A 16,582-nucleotide genomic window follows, 5' to 3' on the forward strand; every position below is an offset into this window, starting at 1 on the left:
ATTTCACCATGGTGATGCACCCTTACCATGTGCCTTTCACAACATCACCGGAGAAGAAAGATTTATTATTATAAAGTGGTGATGCTGGCGTGGTGCCTGTCTTTACCGCCCACTGCCAACTAATCAAGTGAAGCTCTTTCTGGTCTCAGTTATTCCCACTCTACTACACTTTGACATTTGTAATAAAATTTTCCTACTCTATCCACCAGGTCTCTTCTTGTTCAAATCCCTGTTCTGGAATATCTAAAATTCCTGAGGAAACTCCATCCGTTTTCCAGAACTTTGTCATCAAAATTTACTCCTACACTGTTCTTTCCGGGAGTGAAAATGAAATAGGGAGTGGACTGGAATAAAGCATCTCATCACTAACTGGAATCTGAGATAAGTGCAATACGCAGTTTCCTTAGAACACACTACTGCCACGTTCTTTTCTTGTTACTTAGGCCTGCCAGTGGTACCCAGCGATCATCCCCCCCCGGATTATGTTGAAGGCTAATAGCATTGCAAATCCCTCATTAGTCTGAATACTGCTATCATAGAAAACAGCCTCTCCATTAAAATATCACAATGAAAATATTCAGTAGGTCCTTATTTGGTGTAGATCTGATAGGATATGCTGCCAAAAGGGAGAATAGATACTACAGATGTTGACAAATATGAGGGAAATAACAGCTAAGAATTTTTGTATCACAAAATTTCTTACCAGCAAAACAGTGGATGAATAGTTAAATGTTTTATAGAGTAGCAACTGCAGCTACTCAGATCTGTCACTATCCTTTGCTTGCTCTCTCCTGTATCTCACATCCAAAATCTGGCTCCAGGAAAACAATGAAACTTGGTGCTCTACCAAAACTTAGTTCTCTCTCTCTCACTAAAGCTGCCATTGTTACTGCAAAGGGTGTGGGGCCAAAGGCCTGGTAGGGAGTGGGTTGGGTCTGGTGTGGGGAAGATGAGTGCTGGCAGTCACTTGCCTGGGTGGAGTGTCTGCTTTACTAGGGTTGGTTATTGTTCCTAGGCTCCCCCCCCCACCCCAGGCATTCGCAGGAGAGAAACAGGAAGGGAAGGGCTAAAATAAGCAAGGTGGTGGCTGGATGGCCCTCATTGGCAAGGCTGCACTGTCTTGATCAACTGCCCAGGGAGTCCACAGAAGCAAGGAGCATATTTTCCTTTACCCACTGGCCTGCTAATAGCCAAACATGGTGTTTTGTCTGGTGTAATGTGCCCTAAGGAGTTGTTGCTCCTAAAGGTACTTTCTTATTATGATAAGGTAAGATGTATGTAACACTAGGGACATATGGGTCAAAGAAGAAACATACCAACCATGACTGAAATTCGTGTGTATCATACAAGTGCCATGTCATTCAGTTCAATAAATATGTGAATGTCTGAGAGCCTAGCTCGTTCAGTCAGAAGAGCATGCAACTCTTGATCTCAGGGTTACGAGTCTTGAGTCCCATGTTGGGTATAAATTACTTAAAAATAAAATCTTAAAAATGTGTCTGTCATGTGGAAAGCACTGTTCATTAGTGAACAAGACAGATAAAACCCAAAACTTTTTGGAGCCTATACTCTATAGAGTAAGGGGAGAGAAATAAATAATAGAATTTTGTAAAGTAGTACATCTATAGAATATAAAATAGTTTAGGGGGATTTAGGAGTGCTGAGTGGAGTACTGCAGTTTAAGTAGAGAAATGATCATGGACTCATTAAGAAGGTGAAAATCACTGTGACCTCATTTTGGTGTGCATGTTAAATTTTTTGAATTTGCAAAAAAGTCGAAAGTTCTGATAATATCCAGAGTTAGAGAAAGTATAGGGAAATGGGCATTTTCTGTTGGTGGGTGGCTTTTTGGGGTACAAATTTTTTACAAGACCAGTGCTCTAACCCCTGAGGTATGGAGCCTCGCCTGGGTACAATTTTTTAAAGGGTATTTGTCTTATCTCTTAATATTTTGTATTGTGTACTAATACAAAATATGCACATTTTCTTTGACCTAAAGGTACTACTTCTAGTAATGAGCCCCAAAGAAAATAATGCACCAGTGTACAAAGATCTAAGAACAAGAATGCTCATTAAAGCATTGCTTTGTATAGTAAAATGTTCAGCAGTATATCAATGGTTAAATAAATATTGACAGAGCCATATAATGGACTACTATGTCAGATTTTAAAATGATAAATTTATCAAGGTATATTTTAAGAGTAAACATACTCAACTGCAGAAGTAAAATTCTTATACTAATAGAACCCAAACTTTTTAATGCTTAGAGAATACGATGTCAGTCACTTTTTGAGGCTCTTGTTCTGCGTAATTGGAAAATAATCCGCTTTCTTTCCCCCCATAGTTTCTTTAGTTTGTAATCTGTCCCAGAGATAATGGTTTTCATACATAGTACATTTCAAAATCATGACGAAGTAAGCATAACTGTCATAGCCATTGAGCTGGATGCCTCAAATTAATGCAGAAGAACTTGGAGGGAAACCAAGTCTTTGTCATGAAATATTTACTAACTGTAGGAGTGGGAGCTGAAAGACACTTAAGTTAGGAAGGATTACTACTTTAAATCAATCATGCCCATATTGATAACACAAATTAATATTACAACTTGGACAAGTTAAACATTTCTGGGGTGATTTAGTTTGATACCTTATCTAAATTATGTGTGGGACTGGACAGGAACACTAAAGTGTACTTCTAAACCCTGAGAATGTAGGTCAGTAGGCCTCAGATTTTATGCTTACATAACACCCACAGGGATTTTAAAAAACTAGATAGAAAAACTAAGTACCCTTTTAAACCTTTCTAAATTGACATATAAATTTATCATAAAGTTCAAGTAGTTACAAAGATATAATTTCCAACATATTTAAAAAGACTGTTATATCCGTCTTTTTAAAAACCTATCCAATATAAAATACCATAAAAATTTGACAGCTATTATCATCCATTAATAAAAGAATGAAGAATTCTCTAAGTTAGAAATTTATTTTTTTCTACCTAGACTTCTATTACCATTCCACTTAATTTTATTATAATACATTTTCATGCTTGAACGTATTTTAATGGTTAATTTTCCTACATATTTCTCTAGAAATGTTTATAAATTTATTATTTATTTATTTTTAAAAAGTAGGCTTCATACCCACTGTGGAGCCCAACTTGGGGCCTGAACTCATGACCCTGAGATCAAGACCTGAGCTGAGCTCAGGAGTCAGACACTCAACCAAATGAGACACCCAGCACTCCAAAAATGTTTATGAATTCAAATGAAAAACTAAGATATTCTGTATTGAGTTACAACAATTATTAGTAAAAAAAAAAAAAAAAAACAACTAATCAAAACAAGTTATATACACATGGATAAAATAACAAGATGAAAAATAAAGTTAACGGCTATATATCTGTTAATAAGGACAGAGCTTTTAAAGTAAATACTGGACAGTAAAGACTGGAGTAGAAAGGATGCTCTTTTCAGGACAAGGGAATTACTCTTTCAGAATGGGAAAAAAAAAAAACCATATATAAGAGGAATTTGGGATCATATGTTCCTTTCCAAACACATTTTTTCTTTTAACAAACATACCAAATGTCCATAATGTGCCAGCCACAGCTAAATAAAGGAGCTAGAGTGGATAAGAACGAGTTCTCTTTGAGGAACTTGGGGAAGGTGGGTAGGGGGGAGAGAGACACATGTAAATACATTACAGTTGAATACAACCTATTAATAAAAGCATGTGTACTGTGCCTTAAGAAACCAAAACCATAAATAATTTGGTTGGTTTAGGAAAGGTGACAGTGGCTGGTCTTTGAAGAACTACTAAATGTGATATTAGAATTAGCCCCACAAGGATGAATGGGGGTTTACTATGCAGAGAAGCAGCTGCAGAGAAGCAAGGGGACAGTGTTTTAGACAAAGTGAACAATATGCTCAGAGTCAGTAAAAGAAAAAAATCTAGGCAAATGGCTAGAGAGTACAGTGCACGTACAGTATATGTACTGTAGTGGGACTGACAAAGTGGAGGCCAGTTCACACTCAGCCTTAAATGTCATGAGTTTGGGCTTAATATTCTACAGAGAGAAGGGAGCTAATTGGATGGCTCTAAGTGGGTATGTGATTAGTTTTTTGGAAACACATTCTATACAAAAAGGAAAAACAGGAGCTACAAGAGGCAAGGTGGTAAGTAAGGAACTATAATTATTTAGGTAAGATGATGAGGGTATGAACAAAAGCAGTGATTACAAGCATCAAGAGAAGATACAAGAGGTATTCAAGGATATAAGAAGTTGAGATTCAAGTATCCTCCATTATTCCCCTCATCCTCCATAACTTCTGGGTGATAAAGAAATGAGAAAGGATGGCTGAGATTTCAAGCTAACATTTTTGAGTTAATGCAGCTACTAACTGAAGTTGAGGACACAGAGAAAGTACAAGTTAAGGAGGGAAGGATAAAGACCATGAATCAGGTACACTGGGTATTGAAGTCCAATAGGAAGGCAAAAAGGACTGGATGCCCAGAGAGCCAATGGTACAGTAGTATAAGCTCCAGAAGTGGATATAATCACCTAAGAAGGATATGGAAAGATGGCAGATGGTGATAGGAGAGGTGGTAAAAAGAGATGAGTATACATGTAGTGGCTAAGAGAAGGATCTGAAGTCATCTTAGTTATTTAAACAAATTAATATATATTTTTAAAGATTTTATTTATTTATTTGACAGAGAGAAATCACAAGTAGGCAGAGAGGCAGGCAGAGAGAGAGGAGGAAGCAGGCTCCCTGCTGAGCAGAAAGCCTGATGCGGGGCTTGAACCCAGGACCTGGGATCATGACCTGAGCCAAAGGCAGCGGCCCAACCCACTGAGCCACCCAGGCGCCCCATTATGTTTTTTTAAGATTTTTATTTATTTGACAGACAGAGATCACAAGTAGGCAGAGAGGCAGGCAGAGAGAGAGAAGGAAGCAGGTTCCCCGCCGAGCAGATAGCCCAACGTGGGGCTCCATCCCAGGGCCCTGAGATCGTGACCTGAGCTGAAAGCAGAGGCTTAACCCACTGAGCCACCCAGGTGCCCCACAAATTAATTTTCTAAGCCTTAGTTTCATCTGTAAAATAAAGCTTGTAATGGCACTGACCTCAGACAGTATATTAAATGACCTAACTCATAATTCATTATCAGTCCCTACCACCTGGTAAGAGCTCAATGGATGTTAGTGATTCTTAAACCATGGCAATATTGTCATAAAATTAGATTCTTAGAAAAAATAAGTCTGTTGACATGTATTAGAATTATAGAGGCTTATTATTAGAACAGAGTGGAGAAGAGCTTACAGGTGAGCAAGAACACTTAGAATTCTCCACCTATCCCTTTTGCATCTGTATTGCCTTATAGGTCATCTTAAAGGAAGAACAGTTTCAGTGCCCAGAAATGTACTCTAGCTTCCTTCTTTTAGCATAGTGGCTCTTAAATTTGTTTGCTTAAGAGTAACAGTAACAGCAGTGTTTTAGTACAAAATCATCTATTTTAACTACACAGACATTTTAAGGGATTTTTCTACAGTAATTCTGAAAATAAATTAACTTTCACCATAAGAGGTGATTTTAGAATTGAATTAGCCATTTACCCACCTCCCATTGCATCTCCTAAATTTATACTAAATTTAAGTAAGACCAGGTCTAGGAAAAGTTATTTTGTCAAACATCACATAATTGGTAAGTGAAGAAACAGCCTTGGTCTCTTCAGTTTTCTCTGTGCTGCATCTGTAGGAATGGCCTAAAGACCCTAGATGGATTGAGTATGGAGCCCCACTGAAGGAACATGAACATCTCAGAATATGTTAGATAAGAGGATAGTAAGTAGATAATGGTATGTAGAAGCCAATGAAAGTTAAAGTAACATGGCATCTTCAGTTTCTACTAAAATGGGGAGTTTTAAGCCACAAATGGCTTCTGCAAAGGAGGAGGAACATAAAATATTAGTCAAAGAGTAAACCTCAGGATAAACATGTAAGTGCAGCATACTGACTAAAGGACCGCATTTTTTCCTCTTTACTATAGCTTTAACCAGCATGTTTTTCTATCTCTCGATTTCTTTCTCCTTAATTTGAGGATTCAGCATTCCAGTTGTCATGTTTGATACCATTCTGAAGGAAATCTCTTAGGAAAAAATACTGCTTTTTATCTGTGGATTTTGTTACAGCATTAGTCTTATCTTTAAAAGAGGATGCCATTGGAACTTTCAAATCTCAAGCTTAATTAGAAATATGCAACACTTTAAAAGCTTACAAGTTTTGCATTTTTTCCTCTCACAGATTAGATATGAGAACACTGATAAGACCAATAATGTGGGTCAAACAGCCGAAAAAGACTGTTAGCTTTAGATGGTACACTATTTTCACCTAGCCATCTGGAAAACGTAGGCTATAATCTTAGAGGGGACAGACAGAGAAGGGGGATCGATTACTAAAGTCCAAATTGCATTCATGGTACCTCAAAGCATAGCCATACGGATAAGTAGTATCAAAATGAGGGGCACCTGGCTGGCTCAGTCATTAGAGCATGCAACTCTTGGTCTTGGGAGTTTTGAGTTTGAGCCCCACACTGAGTGTAGAGATTACTTATAAAAATACAAACTTAAGGGGCGCCTGGGTGGCTCAGTGGGTTAAAGCCTCTGCCTTCAGCTCAGGTCATGATCTCAGGGTCCTGGGATCAAGCCCCGCATCGGGCTCTCTGCTTGGCGGGGAGCCTGCTTCCCCCTCTCTCTCTTCCTGCCTCTCTGCCTACTTGTGATCTCTGTCAAATAAATAAATAAAATCTTAAAAAAAAAATACAAACTTAAAAAAAAAAAGTATCAAAATGAAACATACTGTGAATGTCAATGCCAAGCCTTTGTTTCTAAAAATGTTTGGGACAGGATTTGGATGTTTTTAAAACTGTCCTCCTAGGTCATACTAAAGTCTTAATCCAATATTTGATCTTTGTTAGGAGCCCCATGGAGCCATTTTGTTGGTCAGTGTGGTTATCTTCCATATGTGCCTACCACTCCTAATTTGCTGTTAGCTCTTCACCATAATTCTTTTTCCCCTCCACTAATTTATCTTAAACTTAAAAGAGAGAGAGATTTTATGTATTTATTTAGGGAGAGAGAGGAGAGTGAGATTGAGAAAGAAAGCACACACAAGCGGGGTGGAAGGCAGAGGGAGTAGTAGATTCCCCGCGGAGAAGGGAATCCAATGTGGTACTCTATCCTAGGACCCTGAAATCATGACCTGAGCCAAAAGCAGTTGCTTAACTAACTGAGTCACCCAGGCACCCCAATTTATATTAAACTTATCAGCTTATCCTAATTGTACAAAACTCCATTTTTAAAATTTGAAATTGAATGCTTCAGAGTATTCTAGGATTCCAAGTATTTTAAACAAGCTGTGATAGTAAAATCTAATGTATGATTTAAAACAGAAACTTGTATTGGAGGGTTTTTTTTCTTTTTCTTTTTGGATTCATCTATTTCACATTATACTTGAAATGGGATACAGGGTTGTACTCTAGCTCTATCGCTAGCTAGCATGACCCTGAATACATTTCTTAAGTAATTCCAGGTTTGATTTTCTCATAAAAAGCATGTTTAGTGGGGCGCCTGGGTGGCTCAGTGGGTTAAGCCGCTGCCTTCAGCTCAGGTCAGGATCCCAGGTCCTGGGTTCGAGCCCCACATCGGGCTTTCTGCTCAGTGGGGAGCCTGCTTCCTCCGCTCTCTCTGTCTGCCTCTCTGCCTACTTGTGATTTCTGTCAAATAAATAAATAAAATCTTTAAAAAAAAAAAAAAAAAAGCATGTTTAGCATCTGTCCTGGGCTGCAAGGTTCAAGCAAAAAGTAGATGTAAAAATGCTTAGAAATATAGTGTGACATTTATTATTCCAGGTTTAATTTTCGTATCACTGTAAAATAAGGATATGATAGGGGCTCCTGGGTGGCTCAGTGGGTTAAGCCTCTGCCTTTGGTTCAGGTCATGATCCCAGGATCCTGGGATCAAGCCCCACATCTGGCTCTATGCTCAGCAGGGGGTCTGCTTCCCCCTCCCCCTCTGCCTGCTTCTTTGCCTACTTGTGATCTCTCTCTCGGTGTCAAATAAATAAATAAAATCTTTAAAAAAATAAAATAAGGATATGATAGCAGACTGTTCTAGATTTCCCATTAAGTACCTTTGACTCTAAAAATTCTTTGATTCCTTATCAACATTATAGTACCTGTAAGATAGCATGAGCTATTGAAAGATGTTTTCCTTTAAAAACCTTTCATATTTATTTATTTTTAAAAAGCATGTGCTGCCAAACTGTGCTCTTGAAAAATACGCTTTTAAAAGATTTATTTATTTATTTCAAAGAGGGGGAGTGCACATGCATGCACAGAAGTAGGGAGGGGCAGAAGGAGAAGGTAATCTTTTTTTAAAAGATTTTATTTATTTATTAGAGAGTGAGAGTACAAGCAGGGGGAGCAGCGGGCTCCCACTGAGCAGAGAGCCCAACATGGGGCTCGATCCCAGGACTTTGGGATTATGACCTGAGCCGAAGGCAGATGCTTAACTGACTGAGCCACCCAGGCGCCCCTGCAGAAGAGAATCTTAAGCAGACTCCTCTATGAGTGTGGGGACTGATGTGGGGGCTCAATCTCACAAGTCCAGATGAACCAAGAGTTGGATGTTTGACTAACTGTGCCACCGAGGCACTCCTCTTAAATATATTTCTAAGAAAATATGATAAAGCAAATCTATTTCATAATATAATTCAAGGCTGAGAAAATGTGGGTAAGTTTTTAAGCTGGTAGTAAAGAGTAAAAATGTTTAAAATTCTAACTGAGGGAATGGAAGCTTAGTGTACATAAGAACATAAGAATCTATTTTGGGGGCGCCTGGGTGGCTCAGTGGGTTAAGCCGCTGCCTTCGGCTCAGGTCATGATCTCAGGGTCTTGGGATCGAGTCCCGCATCGGGCTCGCTGCTCAGCAGGGAGCCTGCTTTCCTTCCTCTCTCTCTGCCTGCCTTTCTGCCTACTTGTGATCTCTGTCAGATAAATAAATAAAATTTAAAAAAAAAAAGAATCTATTTTGAATTTTTAATGGAGGTGACAAATGGCTTGTTGCCTAACCTAGAAAAATAAATGCACCTGAAATATGGCAAAAATTTTTGGGGGCAAAAAACGTATTTTCAGATTCTAATCTAATATCAATACTATTTTCACATAAGAAACACAGGTGATAAACTTCTGGCAGCTAAATTTTTGCTGGCTTGCTAAATGTTTAAAAAGTATTTGAACCAACGTTTTAAAATGGGAAGGTTTCACATAAAGTCCAAATTTGCTCCTCTTGACAGATCTGGCAACACTGGGCCCATATTCTTGCATGGCAAAATCTGGCTAGAGCTGGGAAGTAATGTCCCATTTAGATGAACATGGGGAGTTGTGTAGTCCCCTTTACTGCCTATTGTTCCTTTTCCTTACTATTCCCACTGCTAAAGAGCCTTGACTTCACAACTTAAGTAGAATACAGAACCACTATAATACACCAAATGCCAAATGCCCTGTTTTATCATTAATAGGTATTAAGAAACAAAAATACAATCTTTGAGAACTAAGGGAGGTACCAGAAGCAATCTGTTTATGTAAAGAACAACAAAGGATATTTTTTGGTGAGTATTTACTAATTTAGATCCTTTTAAGTAAATTCAATCTGCCTATTACAGGTTGTGGATGGGGGTGGCAGGAATGGTAGGAAAAATATGAAACATTTTGTTTTATTCAAGACTTATGATTGACAGGTGAATTTTCAAATGTGTATTAGATTTCTGAATGTAAACTACCATGAAGAAAAGGTGAAAGAGGGGGCCTAAAAAGAAAGTGTTTTTCAGCAGACATAAAGTAGTAATGTTCATTCTCACCCAAGTGGCTGCCCACATGCTGGCTGAGCTTAATTTGGACTGATAATATTCATCTGGAGATGCCAAATAGCATCATATGTCATGTGGCTAGAAACTATAGTAGTTCTATTCTGTTTTGCTATCTGGCATCTGCTAGCAGAAAAATGTTGCAACATGTTCAATTTGGCTAATTAATTTAGACTCATGTGAATAAAATGTGCAGTGTCTAGCTTCTGAACTGTGCCTAGGCCTAAGAACAGGAACTGTTCTTCCTGGATGAATTTGGATGATGCCACCGGTTCTGGTATACTTCACCAGCAGACACTACTATTAAGTTAATAGAAAATGACACATCCTACTCACACAAAATACCAGATGGCCAGCAGTTGCCTTGGTATCTGCTTTGATAACATCAAGATTCATCTGTATTTGAATTGCAGGGCCCACACATCTTTCATCAACAGTCCTCAGGGTGCCAGGAGTTGATACTCCTGAAACTGTGCTGACATCAGTACACTGCTGCAGATTATATCACATCAGCTCCAAGTGCTGGCGAAGTAGCAGCAACACTTTACTACAGGGAGACAATCAGTCCAGGACACTGGCACTTACTCTCCACAGACAGGAGGATTAAATATTAAACTCTCCGTTGTAGGATACCATAGAAGGCTGTGTGTGCAGAGAAGTGGGATGGATTTAACTAACAACGCATGATAATGGTAGTTACAGTTATTTTTGAGAAGGCGTAATCATGATTGGTGAAGTATGAATGCTGTGAATATTCTTGCAAAATACATTAAGACTTATAAAGAATAAGAAAAAAGGAAACACTGAAAATACTTCTGGCCTGAACTCTTTAAAATGACAATGACATAAACATTGACTGGATCCTAAGTTTTGTTGGAGGAGCAGGGGAAAAGGTATAAAAGATATTCTTGGGTCAAATGAGAGAATACACATACAGACTAGATTTTAAATAACACAGAATTAGTAATTTCCTTAGTTGTGATAATGATACTATGTTTTGCAGGAGAACTTTATAATTCTTGGGGAATACATTTTGGAAATTTTAGAGGTGTCTGCTTAACAAGTGTCTAATCTGTTACCGAATAGTTTAATGACAATGAAAAAAGCATGAAAAGGGATGAAATAAAAATGGCAAAATGTTAACTGCTGGATCTAGGTGAAGGCTATAAGAATGTTTTTTGTATTATTTCGACTTTTTTATGTATGATTTTTTTTTAATTGAGGGAAGAAGTCATGTTGGAAAGACTTCAGAAGGGAAATCTAAGAAAAGGTTGAGTAACAAGAATTACACTGAATTTAACCAACTGAAGCTGGCAATGTCTCAGGCACCTGGGAAACACGAAATATATTCAGTTTTTTAGAAAGTATTTACCAAAATAATAAGCAGCTGTTATATATAAAATAGTGGTTGTCATAAAAGAAGTACAAAAAATGCTAGGTAAGCACAGAGGAAATTACTTCCTGTTGGAGAGAATCTGGAAACACATCTCCAAGGATAACTAGGACATGGCAACAAGAGTCATGAAAGGTTAGTGGTTCAATGATTAATCTTGGAAGAAACAAGAATAGTTCATTTTGAATACAGCATGAGTAGTATGGAAGTAGAAAGAAATTAAGTAAAGAAGTTAGGTTTGCACGTTTGTTGACTGGCTGGGTAAATGTAATTTTCAATTTACCTGAAAGTTCTCCTGGTCTTTTTTCTGGCAACGTTAGGCATCCAACCCAGGATGACCAAGATGACTTACAGTTCTTGACTCAAGCCTACAGAAGGAACTACATGAGATAAAGTGTAACAACTCTTGAAAAGAACCATATAAAAGTCTTACGGTACTTTTATGAATATTCACAGGCATTATATTGTTTAATAAAACGTAGGCGTGGACGTTTAGGACGGTAGAGCTTCAGCCAGCACCGCAGTCATTGGTTTTAAACCCCCAAAGGAGAAACAAAAGGAATAACGTAATGTTAAGACAAGAGGCGGGGAAGTAAGACTTAGAAGTGTTGCCGCTGCAGTGCAGGACCACCTCCTTCCTTTCTAGGTAGTAATGGAAAACGATTTCCTCAAGCTCCAGAATTCTCTGTCCTCCAAAGATCAGGGTGGAAGCACTTGATAGGAACTTAAGGGGCGAGGTCAGGAGCTCCATCTTGCGGGAGTGCCCAGCGGTGCGAGCCTAAGCCCCCTCCTTACCCGGCTGGCTGCAGCGGGGCGCGAGGGGCCGGTGGAGCGGCCTCGCCCCACAGGGAACCTCAGAGGGGCGGGGGTAGGGCGGGCAGGCCAGCCCGGAAAGAAAACCTTCTTCCAGCGGAAGCGGCTGTGAGCCCTGCTCACCCCCTCGCTCTCCGTCTCCCACCGGCCGTCTAGCTGTGGGCTGCCTCACCGGACAAGGCAGACGGACCCACATCTCACTTTGCGACTCCAGCTGGAATGGGCACTCCCGGTGGTGCCGGGGTCTCTGGCTATTCCCACCCTTCCGCCATGACCCCATTCAGAAGTGCCAAATGCAACTTCCGGGCAGGACAGGGATTTTCGGAACCCTAACCTTTTGTCCACCTAGGTAAGTGACCAGACGTCCCAGCAAAATAAGGGCCAGGAAACCTGCTCCTTCCACTTCCCCATCCCGGGCAGGTAGTTCTAAATATGAATTAAGTTGTCTAACCTGGGATGTCTGGTCACCTTTGGTCCTTTTCCGGGCCTACTTACAGATTTATCTTCCCAGACGGCTCGACTGTTGCCCAGGGCAACGGTGAGATTTGGGCGAAGGGAAAACTACGTCACACTGGAGACGGGAGGCCAGGAAACTCCGTGCCCTTATCAGTTATGGCTGCTTTGGCTTCAACAGTAACTTCCGATTGCAAGTTGTCACTCTACCCTGTTGGAGGCTTACTCTGTGGCTCGGCTTGCCAGCGGCGCCCAGTGGGCGGGAGAGGGCGTAGAGCAGCGGAGGAAAGGAAAAGGGCGGAGCGAGGGAAGCTGGCTCCAATGTCTCACTCTGATTGGGCAGCGTCTTTGGCGCCAGTGCCTCACTCTGATTGGGCAGCGTCAGTATGCTTGGCTCCGCCTGTTTTTCTTCTCCGGCGAGTGAAGGGCCTGAGCCGGAGGGGTGGGGCGGGGCCGTAGGAGTGAGAGTGTGTGGAGGGGCGGGCGGGGCGGGGCGGGGCAAGTGGGGGAGGGGCGGGCGGGGGGCGGCGGTTGGGCAGCGTCGCTTCTAAGGAGGAGGAGGAAGGAGGGCGAGCGAGGAGGATGGCGGAGTTGGGGCTCCTGACGGTAACCCCGGGCCGCTGAGGCGGGAGGGTGGTTGTTGGTGGGTTCTTCCTGCTTTCGTTCCTACCCGTCGGGCGGCCCAGCTGGCTGTCGATTGGGGGAGGCCCCGCGCGCCCTGAGGGGATAGAGCCGGCGGGGCCGGGGCGAGGCCCGAGGGGCTGGGGCCCTGGGAGGCGCCGCCGCCGCCGCCTCTTTCCTGGGTCCTGTCGCAGGGAGGGCCCGGCCCTCGGAGTCGGCTCTCGTGCGGGGCCCGCAGCCGGTCTCCGAGAGTGAGCCGGGCGGCTCTGACAGCGGCCGGGGCCGGGCCTGCGGTGGCGGCGGGCGGCCGGGGTAGCTCGTAGGCGGGGGCGAGTCGGCGAGAGGGCGCGGGCCGGGGGCGCCCGGTGGATGGCCCTGCTCCGCTCTGTCCCCGGGGGGCACCTGGCTCAGGCTGCGGGGCGCCCCGTGGGCGTCCGGGAGGCGTGTAAATCGTTGGTCGGGGCCTTGGCGCAGTGCTAGTGGTGCGGGGTGGGGTATTTCCTCGCCCTTCCCCAAAGCCCACCACTCTCTCCCCTTCTGTCGTTTCGGTGAAGAGTGGCGAGTTGGATTTGGGTCTGTTGCCTGGTGAGGCGAGTTGTGGGCATCCAGGACCGCCCTGTTGGACTTGCTTGGTGGCAGCCTGTTTCCGCGGTAGCTTTTAGGAATAGAGGAAAAGTACTCTATCTCCTCCCCTCCTCCCCCCGCCCCCCCTCCACCCCTCAAGCTTTTAACGCTGGAGGCTTCGGGAGCAAGCGATTTTCCCCCAGCCCCTCAGTATCCATTGTTTTGTACCATCCCCCTCCCCCGCCCCAGCCTAGGTAGAAGAAGAATGACTTCAAACCCTTAATTGCCCCCTCCCCCCCCCCGTTCTTAAATCAGCAGAGGTCTTGTGTTATTGTGTTTGTATGGATTTACAAACAGGTGGAATGAATACCGATTCGGGAGTGGAAAGAAGATGCTTTTTTATGTGTTTCGAAGCTTTCAGCCCTTACAGTTGGTGATTTGATTTTCTTGTCTGTCGCTTTGTATCATAATGGGGGTGATGAGAATAAAAGAGGAAGCAATGTTTTGCAACCTACCCAAAGAAATATTTTTTAAGTCTCTGGGGATGCTGAAGCAAAATTGGGTTGTAGATATGTACTGTATAGTATTTGCTTCAGTCTATAGCTTTCACCTGTGCAATTTTGTATACTTCTTCATAAATGTCAGCTTCTGGTATCTACTGAGAGGAATTACTGTATCTAAAACTTAAAAGTTTTTGTTTTCCAGAATCCTAGGGTATACTTGTGTAACCAAATATTTTTGTATTTAAATGTAGCATTAACACTGAAAAATTATCTTATTTTAAAGACCTCAGTTTATTAGTGTACTGATTTCTACGCTGGCCCTTCCATGCTATAGCTCTTAAAACTGTTAAATTGTATTTGAAGAAACTTAGCTATTGGGTACAGTCTGTAACATTCATACATTTATATTTTGAATTTGTCAAGTGCTGAAGACTTTCTGTGTGACAGTGACAAGAATTTTTAGAAATTACATATATATCATATATATATAACCATTCCCTACCTGTGGAATTTATATTGAATATGATAAACCTTCTAAATACCTATTTGACATAAGGTACATTGAAGCTTTTATTTAATTATGAATATACATTTGAAAAATAGATCTTAGACAAGTAAAGGCCTTAAGGTTTGTAACTTTCAAATGGCTTAAGTATAATAGAAACCTAATATAAAACTGTATTCTTGAAATGCCACAGAGTTTGGAGAGGTGGACCTAGCCTATCTAAGATGACTACTTTTTCTTAGGGTGTTTGTTTAGGTTTTGAAGAAACAACTACATTACTCTCAGGTTGGCATTTGCTTATTAATCTCTCATTGTTAATACAGTTTTCAAGTGTTTTTCTCTTGTTAAAAGTTGTTGGGAATAAAAGAGTGATATTAAGAGATACATTAATAGCTTGCAGCTAGATTTTTAAAAAAGTTTTTAAACTACCATATTCAGGGGCGCCTGGGTGGCTCAGTGGGTTAAGCCGCTGCCTTCGGCTCAGGTCATGATCTCAGGGTCCTGGGATCGAGCCCCATTTTGGGCTCTCTGCTTGGCAGGGAGCCTGCTTCCTCCTCTCTCTCTCTGCCTACCTCTCTGTCTACTTGTGATCTCTCTCTGTCAAATAAATAAATAAAATCTTAAAAAAAAAATAAATAAACTACCATATTCAGAAAGTCGAGGAGAGCTGTGTTTTGATAATTGTAGCCAGACATGTGCAACAACTTGTGAATTACAGACCAGTCAGAAATTTGAAACAAAAAGTACATCAAAATTATAAATTCTTGTGTTATATTGATGGAATTGTGCGTTTAAAGTATTACTGTTTCTTTAATAACTTGGGACAGGACTTGTCCCATGTTAGAGAGTCATAAACTAGAGTAAACTAGAATTCTGTGGGATCTTCTACAGATGCCTTCTGAATAGCTGCTGGGGGAATGTGTGTGCGCACGTGTGCGCGTGCGTGTTTGTGTGTGTGTGTGTTTAATTTAATTTGATTTTTTAAAGTAATCTCTACACCCAGCATGGGGCTTGAACTCAAAACTTCAAGATCAAGAGTTGCATGCTCTTCTGACTGAGCCGGCCAGGCGCCCCCTTTGCTGGTATATTTTTTGACATGCCTTACCCATGTGGGGGAAAGGTAAATAATACTGAATTTCTTTGTTATCCAGGCAGTCCTATTTGTTTTGAAAATATGCTGGTTTATCAATATCTGTTGTGTAATTTAATATTTCGGTAAGACTTGTGTTCTTTAAACAATTTAATTTTTGATTTTTTTTCTAGTGAGATATTTAAATATAAAAATAAACTGTTGTATTATTGATTAAAAATATACCTTAACTTCTGTGTGTAGATAGAAAGATGAGTATTTTTTTGGAGGTCAAAAGAATATATCTTTAGAATTCAGTTTACTATATTATTCATGTATCATTTATGTATCATTCATGTATGAAAACATAAAATCTATGTTTATAATCAAAAAACCAAAACAAAAGTAGCTCTCCTCCCCCCACAACAAAACACAGTAAAACCAAACAGATTGACCCATAAATCCTACAGTGAGTTCTGAGGTTTATGTTTTGGCCTTGGTGGAAGTGTTCTTGAATTACTTTATAAAATATCACTTCTGTTAGGAGAGGAAATTTAGATATAGACTAAACACTTTGACATTTCCTAATAAGACTAGTAGGGAATTGGTAAATATTTTGTTGTACATAAATTAGAAATTAGCTGTAATTTCGCAGCAGAGTGTTATTTTAAGTACTTTCATGTACTTGAGAAACTGCAGATACTAAATTGGTTGTTTTTTTGCTTATTGTTAGACT

The 16,582-nt window shown here is 40.8% G+C and overlaps 2 protein-coding genes across 10 annotated transcripts in view; one reads left to right on the forward strand and one right to left on the reverse strand.

Moving 5' to 3' along the window:
- The window catches only part of BBIP1 (BBSome interacting protein 1), a 44,675-nt gene extending 31,753 nt beyond the window's left edge, over window positions 1-12,922 (reverse strand). For 3 of the 8 annotated variants that reach the window (XM_047703515.1, XM_047703517.1, XM_047703513.1), the window contains exons 1-2: window positions 12,627-12,782; window positions 11,602-11,698 (exon numbers count right to left, since the gene is read on the reverse strand). The gene's annotated coding sequence lies outside the window, so the exon portion shown is untranslated. Of the gene's footprint in view, window positions 1-11,601; window positions 11,699-12,582; window positions 12,783-12,810 lie in introns of those variants that run through there. The other 5 variants (XM_047703514.1, XM_047703510.1, XM_047703512.1 and 2 more) reach the window with 5 other exon arrangements.
- The window catches only part of SHOC2 (SHOC2 leucine rich repeat scaffold protein), a 93,283-nt gene continuing 88,964 nt past the window's right edge, over window positions 12,264-16,582 (forward strand). The window contains exon 1 of one of the 2 annotated variants that reach the window (XM_047703504.1): window positions 12,264-12,480. The gene's annotated coding sequence lies outside the window, so the exon portion shown is untranslated. Of the gene's footprint in view, window positions 12,481-13,090; window positions 13,191-16,582 lie in introns of those variants that run through there. The other variant, XM_047703505.1, reaches the window with a different exon arrangement.

This window comes from Lutra lutra, chromosome 14 (genome assembly GCF_902655055.1).
Source record: "Lutra lutra chromosome 14, mLutLut1.2, whole genome shotgun sequence".
Classification (NCBI taxonomy): Eukaryota; Metazoa; Chordata; class Mammalia; order Carnivora; family Mustelidae; genus Lutra; species Lutra lutra.